Here is a 25,000-nt window from a genome sequence, read left to right on the forward strand (position 1 = left end):
CACTTGATAGGCCAATGATGTGAAAAAGGTGGTAAAAAGGAGGATTAGAGCTGTTGCCCTAGTAACTCTAACTTCCATCTGTGCTGGAACAATGGACTTGTGTTTCTCCCCCACCTTGGTGTAAAAATTGGTTTTGTTCTGAAAGGACAGGGCACTTTTTATGACAATCTGGAATTCAGCCTAACTGAGTGTAGTTTTAGTTGTTAGGAGAGACCGCTGGGGAATAGGAAAGATGAAAGGTCATGGCGAGCTTCAAGGACATGAAAGTTTGTTGTCTCATGTAACAATAGTAGATTGTTTTGTCCTATTATTTCTAGCCAACCACTAAATCAGGTGATGGAACAAATACCTCTAGTTGAGTCAGGTGAAACAGGAGAGAGAGATAATGTACCTCTTCTAGAACAAAAGATATCGATAATTTGTCTTTATTAAACAAAGTTATATTTATTTGTGTTCATCCTCTGAAAAAGCTTGTTTACTGACCTACTATTCCAGCGTGTTTTGTACTGCACTGCCTCTGTAGGCCATCACTTCTCTGGGAAGCACTCCAATGTGTTAGAAAATGTTGTTTAAGCTTTCTTCCCAAGAAGAGGAATTCCCAGGAGTACCAGTGATGTGATACTTAACAATAAATTTAGTTGTAGCATTCTCACATTATTGGTGTTCTTAAAAGGTTTTCCTTCAAACACACACTGAATAAAATTAACTATAAATATGAAAGAAATTTGCTTCAACACTTTACAACATTTTATCATAAATTCTACAGCACATATCATAGAACTTTTATTGCAAACAGTATTAGGTACCGCTGCAGAGAGACCTACAATCCTGCACAAAAATAAATTTGCTACAGGGATCCTAATAAAGGACTGCTTTTGTGCAGAGGGAGCTAAAGTCTCTTTTGTGCTATGCCATAACTTTAGGAGGTTCTGCCCCTTTGTCTGTGGGGAAAACAAAAGTACTTCAGTGCTATTTAATAAAACAGCTACAGCACATTTTTACAGGGAAAGCATTTCTGCTAGTGAAAAGGGCTGTAATCTCTTGGATTTTGCCCAGTGCTTCCTAAAACCAAAGACAGTTGCTTTTTAGAAAGAAAAAGGAAGTAGGAGCACTGCTTTTCATGTTCTTATTTCTCTGCTTGTGTAACATGATGCTTCTGTCATCTGATAAATTATTTTCTTTCTGCCACCCCCTCCTGCCCCCCTCCCCCCGACCCTGACCAAAGCATATGCTAATGGCCATCTCACTTCCCTAAAACAAAGATTAGTGATTTCAAGATGGGATTTTAAGGTTTTCACCCACCTTTTCATATTGGGCCCCTTAACACCTTTAACACAACCGCAGCTGAGTAATTTTCACTTGCTTCATAATAGAGCTGTGAGATCGATAACAGATTTTGTAATTAGCTATTTATTATCTTTGGAAAACAAACTTCCCTGTAATTACTAGGTTTTTCATCTTAAGCTGTTCTGACCTTATTTAAACTCCCCTTTTTAGCTATTCTGAGCCTTTCTTATCTCCTCTCTGCTCCCAACCACTCTTGCTCTTGCTTTCTGACAACACAGATGGACGGCCTTGCACAAACTGATAATTGTGATAATTTCTCAGCTAACTATTCAGTAATAAAAAATGTTATTTTCCAAACATAGCAGGCATGTGTCACACTCACATAGACACTGAAGATGAGAGGCCAAGTGGTAAGTTCATGGGAACATGATGTAGTATGAGCCATTGGACTTGTCAGCATTCGATTTGTTGATAGTGTGGTTTATCCAAATGCAGTTGTCTTTTCAGCCTATTAATTTTAAGGGATTAGAGTCCTTTAAAAATCCAAACTTTTATAAAGGATGTTTAGTCAGAAAGCATTTTGAATGTTGTATGTATTTAGTTTATTAAATACCCGCCCTCAAATTTCCAAATCAGCTTCTTATTTTTTATTTTATAGTAGTTTCACATATGTACCATCATTTTATTTTGTTGTTTTCTCATTAAAATGGACTGGAAAGCATATAGGAGACTGTTTAGTGGAAAATGGGAGCAATGCAAAGGGTTAACCAGCAGAGAATTACAAATGAACTATCTGGAAAGTTGATTATTAATCCAGCAAGAGAGAAAATATCCTTCCAGTTAGCAAGAATTAGTGCTTGAAGAGCTGATAATATTGTTCAGCCTGTCGGTGTGGTATGGCAGAGTCAGGTAAGCAAGACATCTTCTCAAAGAGATTAAGGCTTTTCCTTTTTGTTTTTTCATCATAAGAATATCTAATTTTAAAGGGAATCTTTGTTGAATCAGTTATACTGTCAGCGTATGAATCTGTGTATACTGATCTTCCACATTCCAAAATGAATGAAATAAAATGGTGCTTTTAACATTGATAAGAATAACTATTTCTGCTAGCAGATCCATTGTATTTAATAGTGAAATATCTTAGAAATTCATGATTGGATTGTGGTTAAGAACAAGAAGTGATTGCAAAATCTAAACAAGCTGTAGTGTGATATATACTAAAGAATCCTGCATAATTGCCAGCAAAAAGATTATATAATTTCTCTTTAGGTGAGAAAGTTCTGGGTTGTTAGAAGTTGTATGTAATTCTGAATACAATGTTTCTGCTTACAGACTGTATGGCTTTATGCAAATATATATGTTGCAGACAACTCTTTAGCCGTCCTGATGTTTTCTTGGCCCCAGTGTTCATGCAGTATTGATGCATGTATTTGTTTGTTGTAAACCATTTTGAATTCATTTATGTTAATTTATAAACATTTGTGGGGTTACACAGTGTGTGCACTGGGATGGAAGGAGGTGAGCATATGGAAAATGTTTAGATCATTTGAAAATAATCTCTATGCAATTTCATCTAAGACTGATTTCTCTGTGTTGTAGTGGAAATTTACAATTTCCTATGTCCTTGTTACGTGGACTGTGTGCTCTTGAAATTACTTGCTAGACATACGTGAATGAACTTACCTTTTCAACATAGTCTCCAGTTTACAGTTTATTATCTCAGAGGTGCATAAAATGGTTGGAATAATAATGGTCTAGCAGTTCTGAAATTCAGGGAAAGTCTGTATATTTAATGATATTGCCTCACATCATTAAGTGGTGCAGTCTTAATTACATAAATGGATTTAACATAATTTTTAAAATATTTCGGTTTTGTTAATAGAACTGTGTTAAATAACTATACTTTGCTGTGTTAGTGTCTGTGTTGGTGGAAAAGAATTTACCATCATCAACTGTTTAGCTTGTTTCCATAAAGTAGGCTGAAGGCTATACCAAAGGGACTGTTGCAGTAGGAGAATCAAAGTGCAGTTAAAAACACAAACTAACCCAAATCTGAGCTCACACACCACCTGAGGATTTAGTTATTATACATGCTAACATTTCATGAGTCATACAAAGGGGAAGGGAAGAGAGGCTCATCATCAGCACCAGGTTGGATGCTCCTTCTAGTTTCTCTTTGAATTTTGAGAATTGGATTATGATAAGGCCGACCCGGGCAAAGGAGAATTGAAGGGAAGAGAAGAGCAGAAAGGACAGTTGGAAAAGTGGAAAAGAGAGGCTGAATTTGTTTGGCGAAACACATTGTTTATGGCTATGTGTGTCTCTGGCCTACCTAGGCAAGGAGACAGTTAACAGAAGATGGTCAGATTTTTTTTTTTAAAAGGGGGATTTATCTCATTAGCATTAGTTAAGATCCCCTGCTCTTGCTCCTGCTAATAATGGAAGTCATCAGTCCAACAAATGACTGCAAAGTACACTGAACAATCAGACTTAGTAAGAGAAACAAACAAAACAATCCCAAGAAGTTATCCTAGTGCTCTTTAAGAGTGCTGTTAGGCGCAAAGAGGTCACCATGCCTAGTTTGAGCACCATGATCTTGTTAAGATATAAAGAGCGTGAGAACAATTACTATTTAGGGATGATATACACATATAGGAATGATATACATATAGAAAGTCTGGAAACACTGAAAAAAATAATGAGGGGAAAAAAGCAGCAAATTCAGAAGAGACAGAACTGAAGTTTTCCAGAAATTAAAGGAGATAGCGAGGGTCAAATCAGATAAACTCTTCGAACTACTTCTCAAAAGGAGGGACTCATTCAGGACTGGAAAAGGTAGATTTATAAACAAGGAAACAGCAGGCAAAATAACAGTTTAGTCAAAATGACAAGGGAACAAATTGTGGAATGCCCTAGTTGGGGTATCAGTAGACGTTGTAGCTATGTTTATACAAAACAAAACAAGGTACACACTTATCTGGAAGGAATAAAGCATAGTATTTATGGAATTTTATAGTATATTAACTGATTAGATTAAATGGATTCCAAAGTCTGTTTTCAGGCTCTACTTTCTTATTTTCTTATAGAAATGTATTACTGAAGTCTGGTATTGTACTGGTTATACTGGTAGAAGCTTGATATCAGTAATCTATTTAATACGTATTATAAATTTCAGCTTATTGGCTGAAACTTAATGAACCAAACACTAACTGTATCTTTTAAGAAGCCAGAACTAAAGAGAAAGGGGTGAGAACTTAAAAAACAAACAACCTACCCCCCCTCCCCCCAGCTGGAAACCGGTGTAAATTAACTGTAACTCAAATAAAAACAATATGCTTAAATGAAGGGTGTAAAATGGAAACCAGAAACATCAAGCAGAGAACCCCATTTAATGCCAATTTTAAAAACTTTTATCAAACTTGTAGAGAACACATAGTATAACCACCTGAAGGCAAGCTATAACCAGTGACTTGATCACTGCCCCACAGTTGCCGTGATCTTCCCTTTTATGCCAATTTAAGCTTCCTAGTTTTCTACAGAACAACTTTGACAAAAGTCTGGAGCAGATTGATAAGAATAGTCTCCTGACTTAGTGGAGCTAACTTGACTGAAATTGAGCCAGAATTCTAGCAGGAGGATTTTTATGGAAGGTTCAATCATTCCATTTCCTCTATTGGTAAAAGTGAATTTGTAGATTCCTGACTGTTTCAGAATGGGTAAGTAGCTGAGTTTGAAAAGTACTGAAGATACTTGCTCAGGGTGTTCTGTACAAGTCTTGGACCCAGGGCTCAGGTGGACATTATTATAAGATTTAAATGTTGAGCATCCCACTTCAGTGTTTTAGTTGTGGCAAGTGGTAAAAACATCCTGACTAAAGCTGTATGGGTGGGACAGTGAGGTGGGAGAGTTGATGATGTGGAACATGGATGTATATATTGTTTCTCTCTGCATTCTGTGAATACATATGAGAGACTTAGGCCTGCAGGGGTTATCTACAGAGAGAAAATAAGGAGGTTATTGAGAATTTGGTTGGATTTCTATTTCTTAAATGGCTGAGGGAAACATTGAGTCTGGCCCTTGAGTTCTTTGCAACATACCTTCTCAGTGATGGCATATGAGTGGAGGGAGAGAATATGTTTCAGTTCATCAAGAACTCAGTGAGTTTGTGTGGATAGGCTAAAGTATTTTACAAGATTTAGTGTAAGGCTGCATAGTTCAAGAGTTCATATTCTAGTTACAATGGCCAAGGTCAGTTATTCACACAATGAGGGGAAACTCTTACATACACAAGTAGATAAATATTGTGCAGCAGGTGCTCAGCAATGTTTCAAGCCCTTGTATTACTATAAGATCTTGAAGAGCTATCTCCACACTTTTATCAAGACCCTTTAGAACATCAGCAGCTTAGAGAAGTCATGGCTGATACCGATTTAAAGAATTTCAATGTTATGTAACAAGTGAAAGAAGGATAATACAGCGCATCCCTCTGCAAATGTGGGATGGCACATGTGTACCACTTCAGAGTCCAAAAGCAGAGGGTACAGACCAGTATGTGGGGGTGTTCTCTCTCTCAGGAAGAGAGAAAATCATACTTTTCAGGGTCATATGGGACAATTACAATCATCTAGTCTCACCTCCTACTGCATCAAGTCTAATAACTTGTGGGCTTTCACTTCGGTGAGAGTTTCTCAGTGTTCAACATCTCGGAAAATAAAGCCACTTATTTTGGTGTATAAATATGGACTTAAAAGTCCAATTTTAAGGGTCCATTTAAGAAGAAAAACTTGGTATGTGTTTCTCTAATGCTGTAGAAAGAAAAGCTTTTAGGATGTTCGATTGGCAGCTAGGACAATCGTTTTTACTGCAATATGGAAAAATATTTTATTTTAAATTGTTGCAAAGAGTGAGCTATCATGAAAAACTAAACGGATCAGGTGCTGTCACAGGAAACTATTTTCATTAGTTTTTCTCATCAGGAGTATTAGAAGGCTGCATGTGTTCTTCATTATACCCAGCATATCCTAATACTTTTCATAAAAGGCATACCTTCTGAAACATTGCTCTTGTTCCTTGAAGGAATTTTACTTTTAGTGGCTAAGTCAGGGAGCAATCAGATATGCGTAATTTTTGACTGTCACTATGCAGTTCTGTGGTACTAAAGCAAGATGTTGCATAACATCCACAGAATGGTAAAATTAAGAAAAAATCCCTTCTGTCTTTGTTTGAACAAAATGATCATGCAGTCTATAACATATGGGTGTTGCTGTATTTTTCATAGTCTCTGGAAAAGAATCTGCTGGTGCCTGCTGTAATCTTTCTTCAAAAGGAACTAGGAATGAGTTTTTGCATAACTATTAAATTATTATGGCATCTTCAGACAAAAAAGGTTGGCCTTGGGTTAGAAATACCTGCTCTAACCCCACTCATGTAGGCATATAGGAGCCCACCAGTACAGTCCCACAGATGAGTCTTCTATACCAAATAGTGGTTCTGTTTAGTAGGAGCACAATGGTTGTTTGAGGGTGGATGAAGAGCTGCCAATGGACCTGTGGCAGGGTAGATCCCTCAGCCACAGTCCATTAGAGGGAAGGGAAACTGAGGCAGCTGAAGAGCATGGGCTGCAATAGCTGCTTTTGAATGGTTGTGCTAGTTCTTTATGACCTGGGGGTAGGATTGCATTTCTGGCTCCATATTTACCTCTGGGCCACAGACACACACATATGTGCTACCTGCCACTATTGAGTGCAAGTCATCTACTTAAACCATGGTGAGAAACGCTATAAGCAAATTATAGCTATTTCCAGTAACCATTATTTCAAAAAGGAGCTTTTCCTCGTGACCACACTTACTTCCAAACATAGAACTATTCCCACTTAGACAAGTCATGTTCTGCTTTCCTACTTACTTATGTATGTGTGTGTACATATATAATAATTTTAAAATGAGGTTGCATCACAATTTTCATGTGAAAAATTTGGCCTAAATATAAGTTGCTCATGGGTAGCTCTATCTTTATTGAATTAGGCTCTTAGCATTTGTTGCTGTAATTGAAATGGCATCTCAGTGTTCATGCCGAATCTATCTTATTTATGACTTTTCAACGGCCCATACATTTTTCTTTGTAAAGTGGTTTTATAGAAAGTTGCTGATTGTTTTTGTTTTTTTTTCTCCCTTTTCTCATCAGTCATAGTCCATTTAAGGCTATCACCACATTACAGCTACCACAGTTTTGAGGCAGCCTGAAGTAGCTATTGGTGACCCCATGTCAGCTGTCTGCTAAGCCTGATTACTAATCTACAGTGTTATTTAATATAAAGGTCAAATAAAACCCTAAAGGGGAGAAACATTGTTTTGTTTCATTTTAAATTCTGCTTAGAAAGAGAGTAACCAATAATAAGCCTCCTTCATTTGTCAGGACTCAGATCTAGGTATTTAGTATATTCTTGCATAGATTTCCTATAGCAGAACAAGTGCTGAGTCTTGGACTTGATGCAGAAGTCAACAAAATCATTAATAATAACGATAATAATTAATGACACTGTTGTATCAATCAGAATGAACAATAATAGCAATTCATGGATTCAGGGAGGATATACCTTTGAGGCCACATTCTGCTCTATGTTCCACTGAAATAAATCCCTGGACTTCACTGGCTGTTACTCTGTTATACACCAGTATAACTCTGAGCAGTATGCATCAGTGTAACTGTGAGCACTGTCTGGAACTTACTGGTGATCTCTAACTCACAAGCAAGGAGGGAATGAGGACAAGTGCCTTTTTAATCAGAAAGTGTCAGTGACAATCTGTCTTTTGTGGAGGTTCGTAAAACTTAATTTTAACCTTTTTAGTAAAAAAATAAAAAGGTTTTAGGGAACTAATTAGAAAATAATTTTGGTGCCAGAAAATTATTTCTTGAGCCTTTCCCTGAGTGATATCTGCACTATGATGCTGTTGACCTTTTAAGGATGCAAGCAAAATACCTTAATTGGTAAATGCTCACACTTTTTAATGTACTGGCCCCAGGGATGTGTGACTGTTAGAAACAAAACTACCTACTCATTTCCATAGGCATATGAACATACACAGACCGAGGGATATTATACTGTCTAGCATTTTTGTAAGATTTTTATCTGCACTAATTAAACATAACTTCTCCTCCTTCCTTTATCAGTAGTGGTATCCTCATTTAACTCATGCAAATGAAAACTGCACCACCAGCAGTGTAGCAATTGTTTGTTTATGTTTAGATTTTTTTAAAAAATGTGCCCATATCTCTGGGCATATCGTCATAAATTATTAAAACTATACAAAATTCATTGACTAATGTCAACCAAATCTAGAGAGACTCAACCCCATAATAAGCTATTGGCAGAAATATTAATATTTATTTTTATTAAAATCATTTATAAAATTCTATAAATTTACATGACATTTTATATTGAGTATATATAGACATAGAGTAGGGCAGGATTGCTGCTCTGGAGAATTTGTAAGTTAAGGTTCTGATCCTGCAAAGGGATCTGTGTGGGTAAAAAAATCTACCCACACACAATATTTTGCAGGATCAGGATATAGGAGACTTAAGGTATAATTCATCAACACCCTCTCCTGAAAAAGCCTGTGTAGATACATAGATGGGTCCTACTGAAGTCAATGGGAGTTTTGCTACTGAGTTAGACAGAGCCAAGATTTTACCTATGAACTTTATACTGTGGCTCAAGGTTAACAGACTGGTTTTCGGACAGAACAACTCAAGGGCCACTCCACAGAAGTTGCCCTGCCAATAGGCCTCAGATGTTCAGATCAAAGGACTGAATGGCGGTAGATCAGCTGATCACAACTCTTGTAATGGTGCATGTATACATTTATAATATGTGCATACATAGTGACAACCAGGTTCATTTAAAGAAGTGTTGGCATATAATGTAATGTAGGTAATGCGGCCTGATTATGAATGCCTCAGATGCCGCTCTCATTTATGGCAACCAATAATAAGCCTCCTTCATTTGTCAGGATTCAGATCTAGGTATTTAGTATATTCTTGCATAGATTTCCTATAGTGGAACAAGTGCTGAGTCTTGGACTTGATGCAGAAGTCAATAAAATCATTAATAATAACAATAATAATGAATAACACTGTTGTATCAATCAGAATGAACAATAATAGCAATTCAGGGAGGATATACCTTTGAGGCCACATTCTGCTCTGTGTTCCACTGAAATAAATCCCTGGACTTCACTGGCGTTTACACTGCTATACACCAGTATAACTCTGAGCAGTATGCATCAGTGTAACTGTGAGCACTGTCTGGAACTTAGGTTCATTTATGAAACCTCCATTCCTAGTTAGTGGCAATTTAGTGTTTTCCCTCCACAGGATTTAGTATCTTCTTTCTATAGGATGTCTGCTTATCATTCCATCTATTAGGAGTCCATCTGTATATATGTCTATATTGGGGGGTGTGTACAAATATAATTGTGTATATATGCATATATGTACATCTACTGTACATTTATTTGTTTATGCATGTTGATGTCCTGGCTAACTAGCAGATTGATACAAGGCACAAGATTTCAGGACAGTCCTGTTGTATATAACCAAAGAGTGTGTCTGTGATGTATAATAATAAAACCTAGCTCTTATACAGAGCTTTTCATGAGTAGATCTCAAAGCACTTTACAAAGAATGTCAATGTCATTATCCCTATTTTACAGACAGAAAAACTGAGGCACAGAGCTGCACAGTGACTTGCCCAAGGTCACCCAGCAGGGTAGAATTAGAATAGAACCCAACTATCCTGAGCCCCAGTCCAATGCTCTATCCAGTAGGCCACACTTAATCTTCAAAACTGATTTGTAGTAATAGACTAGTCTGTTATTTCAGTTAATATAATTAGAATTAATTTATAAAAACATTAGCTAAGCTTTGATTAGAATGCCTAGTTTGTCTTTGATTGCTTTAGCAATTTTTACTTCAACTGTAAAATTTAAGAGATGAAGTCTGGCAGAGCAGTGACCAATTGGCTATCCAAAGGTTGTAATGCCTTAACTTGCACCTATTGTGTTTCTGATTTTATACAGATAAGAAATTGGACATTGTACACATCAGTTTATTACCTAAAATATACATAATTGCTTTTAGAGATTAGAGCGATTGTACTGATGTTCTTTGTTAAGTTTATTTTTACCAGGTTTTCAAGGCGAAATGCATTGTAAACCACTCCTTTGGCAACATTTATAGCAATAGCATATACTTTATCTCCTTAGTAAACTCTCTAGACAGTAAGAGCTGGTGCCTTTTAAAATTGCCTTTTGGTCTGTCACATGCTTAATCTTGTTTGTTTGGGTTGCATTTTCTTTTTGGACACCATAATCTTTTAACCTGCTTTTCATTCTGAGGACTTTTTGTACAATCATCCAGTGAATGAACCTACCTAATTTGCTTATGAGCTCTAAATTGAACTATATTTATGTTAACGAGTCTTTCCATTGTCTAGATGCCTATGAATGTTTCCTTGGTAAATAAGAAACCTGAGCTTAGGAGTGATCCTTGTGATATTAATCCTACTTGCCTGTCAAATGTCTTGAATTAGCAGTAAAGTCTGTCACTCAGGATAATAAAGTATGTACATTTTACAGCTTGAACATGTATAAGGATCTGTTCCTTTGCACCACTGAGGTCAATGGGAGCTTTGCCATCTATTTGAATGGGCACAGGATCAAGCCCAAAGTTATTTCTTTTTGGTGTATGTTTTTAAAAGATCCCTTTTTGCTCAGATATGCTTGTTCACATGTTGTATCTGCCCTGTTTTCTTTACAACAGAAACCCATTAAAATATTGTCCACAGATCCACAATCACATATAGTGATATATCTGAACTTCTGTCTGATTTTAGCCCCTTGACACATTAGCAAATTTTACACACTTGTTTAAAAGAAAAGTGTTGGGTTTAAAATCATTTATTTAAAAAATGTCATTATCTGTGACGCTAATAATAATAATACGTCAGATGAGTGTTGAAAAATGCAGGGTACGTTGCATAAATGTATTTTGAATAGAATAATTTGAACTACTTACATATCCCGCTTGGTTCTAAATCAGGGGTGGGCAAACTTTTTGGCCTGAGGGCCACATCAGGGAATAGAAATTGTATGGTGGGCCATGAATGCTCACAAAATTGGGGTTGGGGTGTGAGAGGGGGTGCGGGCTCTGGGATGGGGCTGGGGATGAGAGGTTTGGGGTGCAGGAGGGTGCTCTGGGCTGGGATTGAGGGGCATGGGGAGAGGCTCGGGGTGCAGGCTCAAGTGGCTCCCAGAAGCAGTGGCATGTCCTTTCTCTGGCTCCTATGCGGAGGTGCGGCCAGACGGGTCTGCATGTTGCCCCATCCGCAGGCACTGCCCCTGCAGCTCCCATTTGAGCATGTAGGAGCTGGAGTGGGGCCGCAGTTTCCGGGAGCTGTGTGATGCAGCCCCGACGCAGTGCCCCATCCAGAGCGCTGGAGCAGGGCTGAGCCGTGTGGTGCAGCCCCGACCCAGCGCTCTGGCCGGAGCGGGGTTGAGCTGCATGGTGCGGCTCATGGGCCGTAGTTTGCCCACCCCTGTTCTAAAGTCATTTTAAACACTTAGGTATCACTATGGGCATCTCTATATCTTCTGCTCAGCCTGCAATCCTCGTTTAAAATGTGAACACCATGTTAGGAGCTATAAATAATGGGATGTAAAATAATACTCAAAATATGATTATGCCATTATACAAATCAGTGGTACTCACTCACCTGAAATAGTCTCCAGTTCCCACCATCCCATCTCAAAAAGATATATCATAAATTTAAAGATACATCAGAGACAGGTGATGAATTTGATTAGTTGGTGTGAAAATACTTCCATATTAAGAGAAACTAAAAATATTGGGGCTCCTTAGTTTAGAGAAAAGCCATAACAGAGGTTTACAAAATAATGAGTGATATAGAAAAGACAAGATTTGTCTTTCATAATATAAGAGAAAATGGACATTTAGTGTAATTGAAAATTAAAACTGATGAGGAAAGGTATGAGACAGTTATATCAGTAATGAAAACATCTACCATCTAGGTTAGGATTTTTTTTTTTTTTTGAGACGAGGGGATGTAAACCATCATGATTCAGGCCACAAACCTACCATTAACTGAATGTGGTAAAGAATTCTGTAGTAGCTGTGTTGGTCCCAGGACATGAGACAAAGTGGATGAGGTAATATCTTTTATTGGACCAACTTCTGCTGGTGAAAAGACAAGCTTTTGGAGCTACAGAGAACTATTCTTCAGGTCTGGAAAAGGTAATCAGAGTGTTAGGTAAGTGTTAGGAAGAAATTAAATGATGGGGGTCTAAATTAGCTGTTACCACTCAAGAAAGAGATCTTGGAGTCATTGTGGATAATTCTCTGAAAACCTCCACTCAATGTGCAGCGCAGTCAAAAATGGTAATACAATGTTGGGAAACATTAAGAAAGGGATAGATAAGAAGACAGAAAATATCATATTGCTTCTATATAAATCCATAGTACGCCCACATCTTGAATACTGCATATGTCGTTCCCCCAATCTCAAAAAAGATATATTGGAATTGGAAAAGGTACAGTAAAGGACAGCAAAATAATCAGGGGTATGGAGCATCTTCCATATGAGGAGAGATTAATAAGTCTGGGACTTTTCAGCGTGGAAAAGAGACAACTAAAGATGGATATAAAATCATGACGAGTGGGGAGAAAATAAATAAAGAAGTATTATTTAGTCTTTCTCATAACTCAAGAACTAGGGCTCACCAAATGAAATTAATAGTAGCCAGGTTTAAAACAAACAAAAACAAGTACTTCTTCACACAACAAATTCGTGGAACTCTTTGCCAGAGGATATGGATATTGTGAAGGCCAAGACTATAACAGGGTTCAAAAAGGAACTGGATAAGTTTATCGAGGATAGGTGCATCAATGGCTATTAGCCAGGATGGTCAGGGATGCAAAACCATGCTCTGAAGTGTCCTTAGCCTCTGTTTGCCAGAAGCTGGGAATGGGTGACAGGTCACTTGATGATTACCTGTTCTGTTCATTCCCTCTGAAGCACCTGGCATTGGCCACTGTAGAAAGACAGGATACTGGGCTAGATGGACCATTGGTCTGACCACTGTTCCCGCTAAGCTGTGCACGTGTGCGCGTGCACACAGATCCTAAACCCTGCACATACAGTGAAACACCGCACAAAACTTTGCACAGAAGAAATTTTTTGTGCACATGGCCTGTCAAAAATTAGAGGGAAAGTTGAGTCTGATCTTATAGAATCATAAAATATCAGGGTTGGAAGGGACCTTGGGAGGTCATCTAGTCCAACCCCCTGCTCAAAGCAGGACCAGTCCCCAATTTTTGCCCCAGATCCCTAAATGGCCCCCTCAAGGATTGAATTCACAAGCCTGGGCTATCCTTTCCTCCCATGGCTGTTCTTACGTTCTAACTTATTTATTCAATTACTGTCCACTTAGGTGTTTGTTACATCTTCCTCTGAAACCTCTGGTGCTAACACCTGCTGGAGACAGGTTACTGAACTACATGGATACTGGTCTAGTCCAGTGAAGCAATTTCTTGTGAAACAGAAAACATTTTAAAAAATGGAATTCACTTTTTGCTATTTCTGCTTTTCATTTTCTTTGTCTTCGTCTTAGTTTAAATGGAAATAAATGAGACATTTTCAAATTGCTTTTAGTAGTTAGTTTCTAGTCTGTCTCATGCACTAGCACAACTGTGTAATGTGTAGCTTGCACCAATACAGAGAAATGTTTAAACTCAAACAAAAAATAATTTTCATTGAATTGCAGAATAAAACTGATAACTCTTAACAATAACATTAGGTTTTGTGTAAATACCTTAGGTTGTTATAACCCTTACTTGTGTCTAAAGTTCTTCCACAAGTACTCACATGAGTAGTCCCAGGGGCTACTCATGTTGTATATGCTTACAAAGCTGGGCAAGGATTACATTATTTAGCCTCTAATTTGTTATAGTACCTATATGTTGGGTAGACTACCCAACACTGTCCCTTTATTATGAAAAATGTCATTCCCTCATGCTAGCTAGCTAAGCAGAATATTTTGGTACATCCAAGTTTTCATTTTATTTATTTTGTGCTGTCTTGCATATTCAGAGACTGAGACTTAAACAAGGAAATATATTGATATTACATTTTTGAGCAGATGGACTAGAAGCAGCTAATAAAGAGTTTTAAGTACTCTCTGATCATCTTTTTTGATCTCTGTATTCATCTTTCATTCTTTGTCTCTCCAACTATAAACAAGCCGTAAAACAGAGGATGTGGCTTAATTTTGGAATTGCAGATATTATTAATGCTATATTTTAAAAAGTGAAATCCTGTCTTGCCAGGAACAGTGTACTCAGTAACACTGTTACTATTACTTATTTTGTACATAAGATAATATACGGTTTTCTGCAAACTGTTTAAGAAAGCATTAGGTATTCTTAGGAGAGTTTTGTTTGCCTTTAAGTGGGTTTGTCTTTGGCAAAAGAAGTGGTCTATCATAAAGACTGAAGTCTTACCAAGACGTGCATGGATTCGCAGAGGCAAGCCTCACGTGTCTGTCAGGAACATCAGAAAGAGATTCCATGAGTGTCAACACGCTGCCTTTGTAGCCCTTACATTGTTCTTCCCCACACAGGGATAACATATGGCCCAAAAGACCACAGTGGGAAGTCTTATTTACTCACAGAACAGGTGAAGTACATGTTGTAGCACAGCTAACTTTCCCACACTTACCCAACAATATGCCCCAACCCTTCTTTGGATGATGGGACAGGTCAGTCTCTGGGTTGATATGGTCATTAGTTTCTTTGCTGTGATTGGTAAAAGTTTGCCCATTGTTATGTGGAACTGGTTTGGATCATCTCAGTTTGCATAGACGACTGAACTGCCATGCAGCAGTGATAACCTGTGTTCAGTACTAACCTGGGGACATTTTGAACGGTGAGCTGGAGATAAAAAGACTTTTGCATTCCAGTCCAGTTCCCTACCACGCCCTATTCCTTCCCAATAACTTTTTTTCAAATCAAACCTCTATACCCTTAATAATTCAGGCAGGAAACCTCTTAGAGGATTATGGAGCTGCTGTTGATATTTTTGTATGCATTGACGCACGCTCATAACGTCAACTGGCCATTTTTGTCTTTTTGAATTATAGTACCTGTTTAGTGCTATATTTATGCAGTCTAAGGTCCTGATCCTATAATCTAATCCATCAGGGAGTGGCGCCTTACAGCATGAGGACTCTTGCTGAAGTCAGTGGGACTCCACACAGGCACTAAGGTCAACCCATATAGATCAGATTGCAGCCTTGGGCATATGGTTTCCAGAGTTTAAAAATAATGTTAGATGGAGACTTTTTTGCATTAGTTTATCAGATACTAGCTTCTTTTATAGTGCCAATTTTCTTTACACTCTGATAACAGGCACAATATAATTATTTGACCTTTGTTATTCCATTGCTATTGTCTATAGATTGGTGCACGTTCCATAAACTATGCAATGTACATCTGCTGCTGCATTCCTTCAAAAAAAGAAAAGAAAAAAAAAGCAGTAAAGAAAAGAAAGGCACAGAGAGGGAAGAAAAACCCCTATACACTTAATGTTAAATTGGAGGGTGATCGAGAGATAGAAGAGGAATCTCTTTTGTGCTTTTTAAATATTTGCCTGGCCTTCAAAAGGTATTTGTCTTCTCTGTTTACGTTGGGTTTATTTTTTAGGCCTACATGCAGTGAGAAAATGATACAGTAACAAATAATGGGCTGTAGAGGGAAAATACACTCAGCTTTCACAGTTAGCTTATATTTTCTACTTTAGTATTTAAAAAAGTCTTGTCTAGTTTTAAATAGAAGCTGCTTAGTGTTGTAAAAGGTTATAAATGCTACAGCATCAGATGAAGTGGAGGACAAGAAGATTATATACAGGTTGGCAGACTTTAACAAGAATTGGTTAAGTGCCCTTTCCCACTGTGGTCTTTTGGGCCATATGTTATCCCTGTGTGGGGAAGAACAATGTAAGGGCTACAAAAGTCAGCGTGTTGACACTCATGGAATCTCTTTCTGATGTTCCTGACAGACATGTGAGGCTTGCCTCTGCAAATCCATGCAAATCTTAGTAAACTCAGAGGGGAAGAACATCTGAGTGGAAGCACAGGCCTGCCTCATAGCACCTTCAGCTGTCTCCTCCTCTATGGCCTTATGGCTTCCTTGACACCCATGTTACCATTTGATCTCTGCTGGTGTTTTCATGGAAACATCTCCTTCGGGGTGGTATCATCCATTGACTGGAATAATATTCCAGAAGTGACTTCCAAGTGGGTTTCCAACTGGATATATGCTAAGGCCAAAAGGGAACACCCTGTGTCAAACAGTTGTTTCTCGGTGTTATCTCCTCTACTACTGAGATCTGGCTTCTTTGTGTGTCACACTGCTACCATCCCTATCATGGAGCTTTTTGTCATAATGGATGAATGTGTCATTTGTTGTGTTCTTCGCATAATTCTAAGTCATGAGAAGGAAGTATGTCCCAAACCTGCTCTTTGTAATGATGTGTATCTTCATACAACTCCTGGGAAGAGCAATTCAACAAAATGGTTTGAGAGATTTAGGTATTTTGACAAACATGCTTCAAGAATATATAAAAAATTATTCTCACCACATGTATGTCATAAAGCTCTTCGTATGTTAGCGTCTGTGAAATTACAGTCAGTTAATAATGTGTCAGCTTCCCACTGTGTGCTTTGTAGGATGCTTAACAGGTGTTGCATGATTTATTTGCTGGATTTTGCAGGATTTCTGTAGCATGTCAGGTGCTTCGCTGATTGCTTGTTGAAGCCAAGAGCCTGAGTTCCCTCCATTTGAACAAGTTTGCAACATTTTATTATTTGTAACTCTAAAGTTGTTTGAATATTTCAGAATCTTAAAACCAAACAGAGACTCCCTTTCTAAATTTCCCCCAAAATTAAAGCAGTTCTAAGTGGGGCAACTATTTCTCAATAATTGAGACTATACAGATAGTTATAATAGCAGCTAACTAATAGCTTCATAATGAAACTGGCATGTCTAAATCCTTAACACCCATTCCCCCCCTTGCAAGGGGAAGAGAGGGTAGCAAAACAAGGAAGACCTTGGCTCACAAAGACCTCAAGGTTTCCCCCATCCACAAAGTCCATCAGCAAAAGTCCAGGTCTTTTACTTCTGAGAACTGGCCCTTTTTTTGCTGATGGACTAACATTCCTACTAAGTCCTACTACTAATTATGAAGCTCTACTCCTGTTTAGCCAAACTGAGCCTCCAGTGGGGAAGACAATATATCCACCAGGCCTCTGCCAGTTTAGCCCCAATAGACAGAGAAAAAATTCTTCCTTATCTCCAGAGAAGTGATTTTGTCAGATCAGCAGCAGCTGCAAAAAATATAGCTCTTACCCTACTGGTGGGGGCGGGGAGGGAAGGTAGGAAGGTATGGGGCAAGAAGCTCCCAAGGAGCTGGTCTGGGGTTTAAATTAATGAAAGTGTAGAGTGAGGGACCAGTCAGCTCCCTTCCTCCACAACTAGTAATGGGTGTAGGACTTCTGTTCTTGTGTCCATGGCCCCCTGAACGGACACACTTGGGGATTCAGTTGTTTTGTCAAAAACGTACAGAGATTTCAGTTTCCAGAAAGCATCACATCCCTGAAGGTGATTGATAAGTAGAGATTGAAATTCATATAGTCCCAAGATAAAAAGCCAGTTGAGCAGTCCTTAGATCTTTTTGCTGCTCCTCAATGCTGCCATATTTTATCAAGTTGGCAGCAGTTTAAATAATGTCAGTACACCAGTGTACACAACCTAGAGAAACTAAGGCCTGGTCTACACTGCGGGGGGGGGGGAATCGATCTAAGATATGCAACTTCAGCTAAGAGAATAGCATAGCTGAAGTCGACGTATCATAGATCGACTTAGAATCACTTACTTCGTGTCCTCGCGGTGTGGGATCGACTGCTGCTGCTCCCTCGTTGACTCCGCTTCAGCCTCTCGCCGTGGTGGAATTCCAGAGTCGACGGCAGAGCGATTGGGGATCGATTTATCACATCTACACTAGACACGATAAATTGATCCCCAATAGATCGATCACTACCTGCCGATCCAGTGGGTAGTGTAGACATGGCCTAAGAGCAGTGCAGGCTATGCCAGTTAGTGGATTTAAAGTGTAAAGAAACTAAAAGCAGTTTCGAAAATGGGAAGTTGTATAAATTGAATATTTAAGAAATAGAGATTCTGGGTGTATCTACATTTAATAGAGGCACTGGTGCCATTCTTTATATATAGTTTAGTTAAATATATATTGTGTGTACTCTGTATATGTCATGTTATATGTTTCTTGAGTGAAGTATATTTTTATAATTCCTGGGTTTCAGACTTAAACCTGTGAATGCAAGAAAATTTCTAATGAATCTATGCAATAAAAATTGTATAATGAACAGATTCGGAGGGCACCCTTGTGAAATACAAGATTCATCCAACTGCTGGATTGGTAGGGAAGGCTGCTTTGGAGATGAGCAACTACAGGGCAGAGCTGCCTGGGCTTTGAAGAACTAGCTGTGCAAAGTCCATGTGGAGTTAGTTAGAGCAGAGCTGAGTATAAAGATATTTTCAGCATAGGTTAGAGTTTTGGAAGAAGGAGGTAAGAAGGCAGGCATCCAGGAGTTTTGAGGAGGGGAGCTGTTACAAGTGTGTTCAGGGCATATATGTGGGTCTTTGATCCATATTTCATAAGTGATAGAAAAACATAGGCACATTTGAATTTCAAGCTATGATTCCATGTCTGGTGTCTGGTGATGTCATACATCACGAGAGCAAAGCTCAAGAATTTTGTGTCAACTCCAGAACTGCTTGATGGAATTATAGCTCTATACTGTATTCCTCTTTTGTGTGTGTGTATATGTATATACGTTTTTTTATGTATAGCAGGAAAGTGAAACAACCTCTGTAGTTAACATTACATAAGCATTTCCATTCTAACCCCCTGTTTTTCCATCCCTTACAGCTTTCTAAAACTTTGGGTTGAAATTTACCAGGCTTACTCTCTGACAAAGTGATCTTTATTTGATATTTATTTTATTTGGAAATGTTTGAGCATTGTAGGTGATATCCTATAGCAAATACGATTCTGTATGTTTCTTGCATGTGTAATGAAATGCTGTTTTTTTTCTCTCGCTTGTGTTTTTGCTTGTTGTGTATGCCTTTAGCTACGCCACCCTCTGTTGTGCACCCATCTGTTCTCATGGGCAAGATGGGTCTGTAAGTCTTCAAGGAACTGTATACTTTAAGGAACATTTCAGTGCTACAGGAAGCAGTGTTCACATGGCTACTGTCAGTTGGGGAACAGCCAGGAATTTTGCCCAAGTCCCAGAATATTCAGGTGGCCTGGGCAGCCCTGACATGAGGCTTTTTAAAATCAGTGTTGATTGAATGGATGTAACTGAGGTAAAAATGGTGTGGCCTGATATTGCATATATACATTTCTAACCTATAAAGGAAGAGCCTGCCTCTCAAAGGTTAGAATGTGTGAAATGTTAAACTTGTGATTTCTGGTTAATTCAGCACACTCATGACAACTGCAGAAGAAAACTTCTCAGAATTATTCAGAGAGGGAAATGAGGCACAGATGCCACCCTTCTGCAATCTATTGCTTGGCTTCAAATATTAAGTGTTCTTGTATGTGTCATATGACATGAACTGAGAATATGCGTGTATGAACAGACTGTGCATGGGGTGCTCAACTGTGTGGTACCTGCACTGGTGTGCAAGGAGCCATTCCCCTTTCCCTCCATGCCCCTAATTAAGTGGTTTGACACCGTCCTATTGGGAAGCTCCAGGCATTGCACCTTGATGATGTCACTACTAGCTACTTGAAAGGGGATGGAGTGAGAGTGGATCTCTGGCTCTCTGCTCCATCCTTAAAAAGACCTGCAGCTGAAAGGGTGTCAGAGCTGCTGCTGCAGCATGTGCATCTCAAGAGTTCTAGGGAGAATTATGACTAGATTAGGCACAATTCCTCCTGGGGGTTCCTACTGTAGTAAAGTCTCTCTGCATCCCCTCGAGCAGAGGCTCTCTCTTAAAAGTCTTACAACACATTCAAGAAAATGGGGCCAGGATTTCATCTATAATTTGGCCCTAAAGGCTTAGTTTAGCAAAAGATACATATGGCTTCAGCATTCTGGAAATCATTTCCCCTCAAACCACTGTAATGTTGCCTGTTGTTAAAAAATGCATGCTTTGTTTAAATTCTATATCTTTTGGCATCCATACCCTCTTATTGTTAATTATTGGGTTTGCACCTCACCATGCAAAATGGGGGAGGGGACATTTAATCTTCGGTATGCTGCATTTTAGTTCCATCCTTGTCTTCACATTTCTTTACATGATGGACTGTTAAATCAAGGATCAAGCCCTGACTGAAAATACATTCTGTATCTTTTATTTTTTTCTTGCTAGAGAAAAATATACCTTTGCGGTTATAGACTGGAATTATACAAATATTAATCTATACAGTAAAAATACTGAGGTCTTCTATACATTATCTGAAGCTAGAAATATGCCCAATTACTCAGCAGTGCATCATAAAAGAGATGCATACTATGTTGTCTGTCAGTACCTTAAGTCATCACTCTAAAGGCTTTTTAAAAATTATCTTTTTTACTGAAACCAAGAAACAAAACAAAGACGAAAAAAAGCAAAACCAACATCAATTAGATGTCAACATGACATCAAACAGCATAATATATCATAAAAATAAATGTATGATCTGGTGACTCAATGATTTCCCTCCATATGGCATTTACAGAGATGTAAAGAAAAGACAAACAGCTACACATTTTCAAGGAAGAAAATATAGGATATGAAATTGGAAATAGTGATAGCAGTGAGAAACTCCCAGCTGAGATTACTTGGCCACTCAGAACATGTTTAGGAGGAGGTATAGTGCCAAAAGGCTTTGTGTATGTTTGTTGAATATAGGTTGTTGTAAACTGAGCACTATGCAGGTTATACGTTTTTATAAAAGTGGTGTTAGGGAAAGAGATATTTGATGTGCTGACAAAGGTTCCAAATGTGTGGCTATCTGGTACAGCTGCACATGTGCTAGTGAAAAATTTAATTGGAGCGAAAAATTAAAAATCTTTGGGAATAAATAGAGTTTTCTGTTGAAACTCCTAAAAATAATCATTGACTCCAAGTCTATTTATATGTAAGTTGAGAAACATATGAAAAAGTGGTAAGTACATAGAAAAAACTGAGAATCAGTTAAGCCTCTAAAACAGTAATCTGGGATTTCCATTCATTATTATCGTAAAGGGGACCAGACCTTTATAGTAAAGGGGGAGAGGTGAGACTGTAGGGGTGGGAGCTGGAAAAAGAAAACTCAGAAGGATCCCTAAATGAGCACAGTCTCTGTTATTTGAATTTATTGTTCATTTTCAGTGGAGTGATAACTGCAACAGCTCAGCCTGAACTGCCTGGCTCAACACTTCCTTTTCTAAGGAACTTGGATGTATTTCACAGTTTACATCTGGACAACAGGGCACAAGAAAAAACAAAGTGTTGAGAATATATTGCACGTTCTCTTTGCATTACTTAGGGCCTGAGTCTGCCTTTATATGCATGGGGATAAATCCCATTCCAAACACCATCTAAGTACAGAATTGGCCTTCTAGTTTATTTTCTGATAGTCTGGTTCTTGTCCCCATTTTTTTTTATCTGCTGGTGTTTCAATAATCCTCTGTGGGATTTCTGTTGTTCCCATGTGAAGCTGCATATCTATCCAGGGACACCAGCAAGCTCTTGTAGTTAAGTCTATTACAAGTTTATCTGCAGGCTGAAGTCCCCAAAGAAAGATAAGTAATGTGCAGCTTTGAATGGTGTGGTAGGAAGATCTTTGCTTTCAAGGCCATAGAGCAGCACTATGAAGAAGTGATTCCTACCTGCTGCTTTGCCTGGGATGAAGAGTGTGTAGATAGGTAAATGAAAAATCTTACCCTTCTACCAAAATCTATCTTTTTTCCTACTTGTCACCAAAGCGATCCTTTCCTTATCTTGAAATGTTTACTTGGGATGAGAATTGTTTTGTCACTTAAACAGGTTTTAGACTTCATTGCTTGTTTGAGTTGTATTCAATGGCCGAAGTTGAAAACCACAGGGACAGTCCCTGAGGGATTCCAGCCACACTAGCAGATGAGTGTGTGTGCACACATAGGGTGTAAAGAGTAATAAACTATCATCTTGTTCCTTCCCGAGAGGCAAGTGACATCAGTCTCTCTGCATTTGCTAGATCAAATCCTGGAACTGGGGAGCCAGCCTGCTGGTTTCTTTGGAGTTATTGAGCCTTGGGGAATAGTACTTTTCTTAGGGAGAGGAGATAGGTAATGACCTCATTATCCTATTATTAGGATCTACTCTAGTTTCAAAGAGACAATTCAGGAGGTACCGTTCATTTGCATGGCCACATCTCCTCAGAACTTCTCAGCAGCTGCTTGGGTTGCCTTCCTAAATGTGCAGTTGGCTGTTGTGAATTATTGAGGAAGACAGAAGCTGAGCCTAGGTGGTAGTTTGAGGAGGAGTCTAGTGTGAGGCTTGCAGACAGAAGATCCCAAGGGTACGCAGCAGTACATGAAAGCCTGAAGGAAAACTCCAGAATGGTGGTGTGAGTGTACGCATGTATATTTGTGTGTCTGAAACCAGAGAATTCTGAGGGCTATGTGTAACAGTTCCTGAAGTTTACCACTTAAAAAAAGTGATCAGACTGCCAACCCCTGAATGTCCTTGCGTTCTTTATGAACCTCTGCCTGCCCTTGGAATCATCACACATTGCATCCTGACCAAAGTTCTCCTGAGAAGTCTCACTGTGTGCCCTCATTCCCCCACTGTAATTCCTTCTTAGCCCCACATCCTTTTCAGCTGAAGAGGATTCTCCTCAGCCTGGGAGGCCAGAGCATGAACCTTTGTGGAGTGAAGGTGCTGCACTGTCCCCTTATTGCAACAGGGATTGAGAGACGGGGAGTGGAAACTAAATTCATTTTTTCATTCATTCATTCTGGGTGGCAATGAGAACATTTCTAGTCGGCTGCCAACTGTCCCAGCCCCCATAACTGTGATACAACAGATTATCTTATACTTATCAATGGCAATTATAAATTTGTTTGCAATTTTGCCCCACCTTATGTTCATTATTAAGTTCAAAGATTGTGCTTTTAACTTTTTAAAAATGTGCTCATCCTGTGTTTTAGGCTAATGTCCAAGCAATATGGTACAAAAATATATAACCTCTTCGATCCCATAGCACAGTGTTTATTACGGGCCTGATCCAAAGGCCACTAAAGTCAGTCTTTCCATTTACTTTAGTTGGCCATGGATCTGGCCCCTATATGCATACAGCACAATTGAAATGCATTCTTTCCTAGGGTAGATTGCCAGCAACTAAGCAGCACTCATCACACTGGGAAGTACGGACCCTTGCTCGTATGAAAAGTGGTATGTGGTCTTGAATGTCCACAGAGAGCTGACAGAAGCTCAGATTTTAAGGCTTCATTCAGAATTACTCCCAATGAATCCAGCAAACTTCATGGAAGTCAACGTATCTATCCTGGAAGGATGAAAGTCTGAACCCTCTAAGATTTTGATCCTGTTGTTCCAGGGCATGCTTTTTAAACCTGATGCATAGCCAACTAAACCATCACCCCTTTTTTTTCCTTCCAGATTTACTTACAATGCCACACTTTGTTTACATTCCATGTTTGTAAACCAGTCAATTTACTATTGATGGGATGCTGTGTTGATGATAGTGTGGACTGATTTAACATCAGTAGTAATAGGGTATTTTGATTTGACTGCGGCATTAGGGGAAATTTCTGAAAACACGTCTTTTATATATTTACTGTAAGTCGCGGGAACCAGCACTTTTTATGTGCTCAGTCACAAATGTAATATTTCAGTATCTTTCTCTCTGGCCTAGGTTTGTGTGCTGAAATGTCGTGTCACTGAAATCATTTGGGGGAGGGGAACAAACAAAAAAAGTAGGTAGCATTTCATGACCGAAATGAGAAGAGTTTTTTATTTGCTTAAACCTGAAACAAGAACGTGATTCACTGCTCTTTCATGTAATTTAGAAAGTCGTCAATATATTAAAATGTGTGGTAGTGTGCCAGTGTTACCTTTTTGACAGCTAACTTAGCATTATGTTAATGTTTTCAGCAGTTTTTCAGTACTAGCTGTGTTAGAAATTAAAATCCAGTTTAAGACAGAAAAACTTTGAATTTATTGCAGCTATAGTAGCATTTTGACCCATGTTTATGGAATACGTTGTCTTTTATTATGTGCTCCACAAATGTATACAGTACGCATAGCATCTGTAATAAGGGAGAACTTGTTGCAAATACTGTGACCTTCAGTAAACTGCAGAAAGATACCTCTTCTAATCAAAGGCAAAAGCCATGATCTTCCTTGTTGTAACTGACTGTTGACACAAGAAAGGCCAGAGAGATTGACATCAATCTCTATAGAAACCATTAACCAGTGCTGAATAAATCTACAGCATTGAATCCATATGCATGCTTGCTTTTATTATTCTTGACCTGTTGGCACACTTCTGCATTTTGTGGGCTTTGTTTTAAAGACTGTTTA

At 38.6% G+C, this 25,000-nt stretch overlaps 1 protein-coding gene across 28 annotated transcripts in view; it reads left to right on the plus strand.

The window, feature by feature from the left end:
- Nucleotides 1–25,000, plus strand: part of SOX6 (SRY-box transcription factor 6) — a 445,473-nt gene that overhangs the window by 127,667 nt on the left and 292,806 nt on the right. Inside the window, exon 1 of one of the 28 annotated variants that reach the window (XM_073347426.2) lies at nucleotides 1,597–1,697. The exons of 24 other annotated variants lie outside the window; for them this stretch is intronic. The gene's annotated coding sequence lies outside the window, so the exon portion shown is untranslated. Of the gene's footprint in view, nucleotides 1–1,596; nucleotides 1,698–2,016; nucleotides 2,197–25,000 lie in introns of those variants that run through there. 3 more of the 28 variants (XM_073347413.2, XM_073347422.2, XM_073347414.2) reach the window with 3 other exon arrangements.

This window comes from Lepidochelys kempii, chromosome 6 (genome assembly GCF_965140285.1).
Source record: "Lepidochelys kempii isolate rLepKem1 chromosome 6, rLepKem1.hap1, whole genome shotgun sequence".
NCBI lineage: Eukaryota > Metazoa > Chordata > Testudines > Cheloniidae > Lepidochelys > Lepidochelys kempii.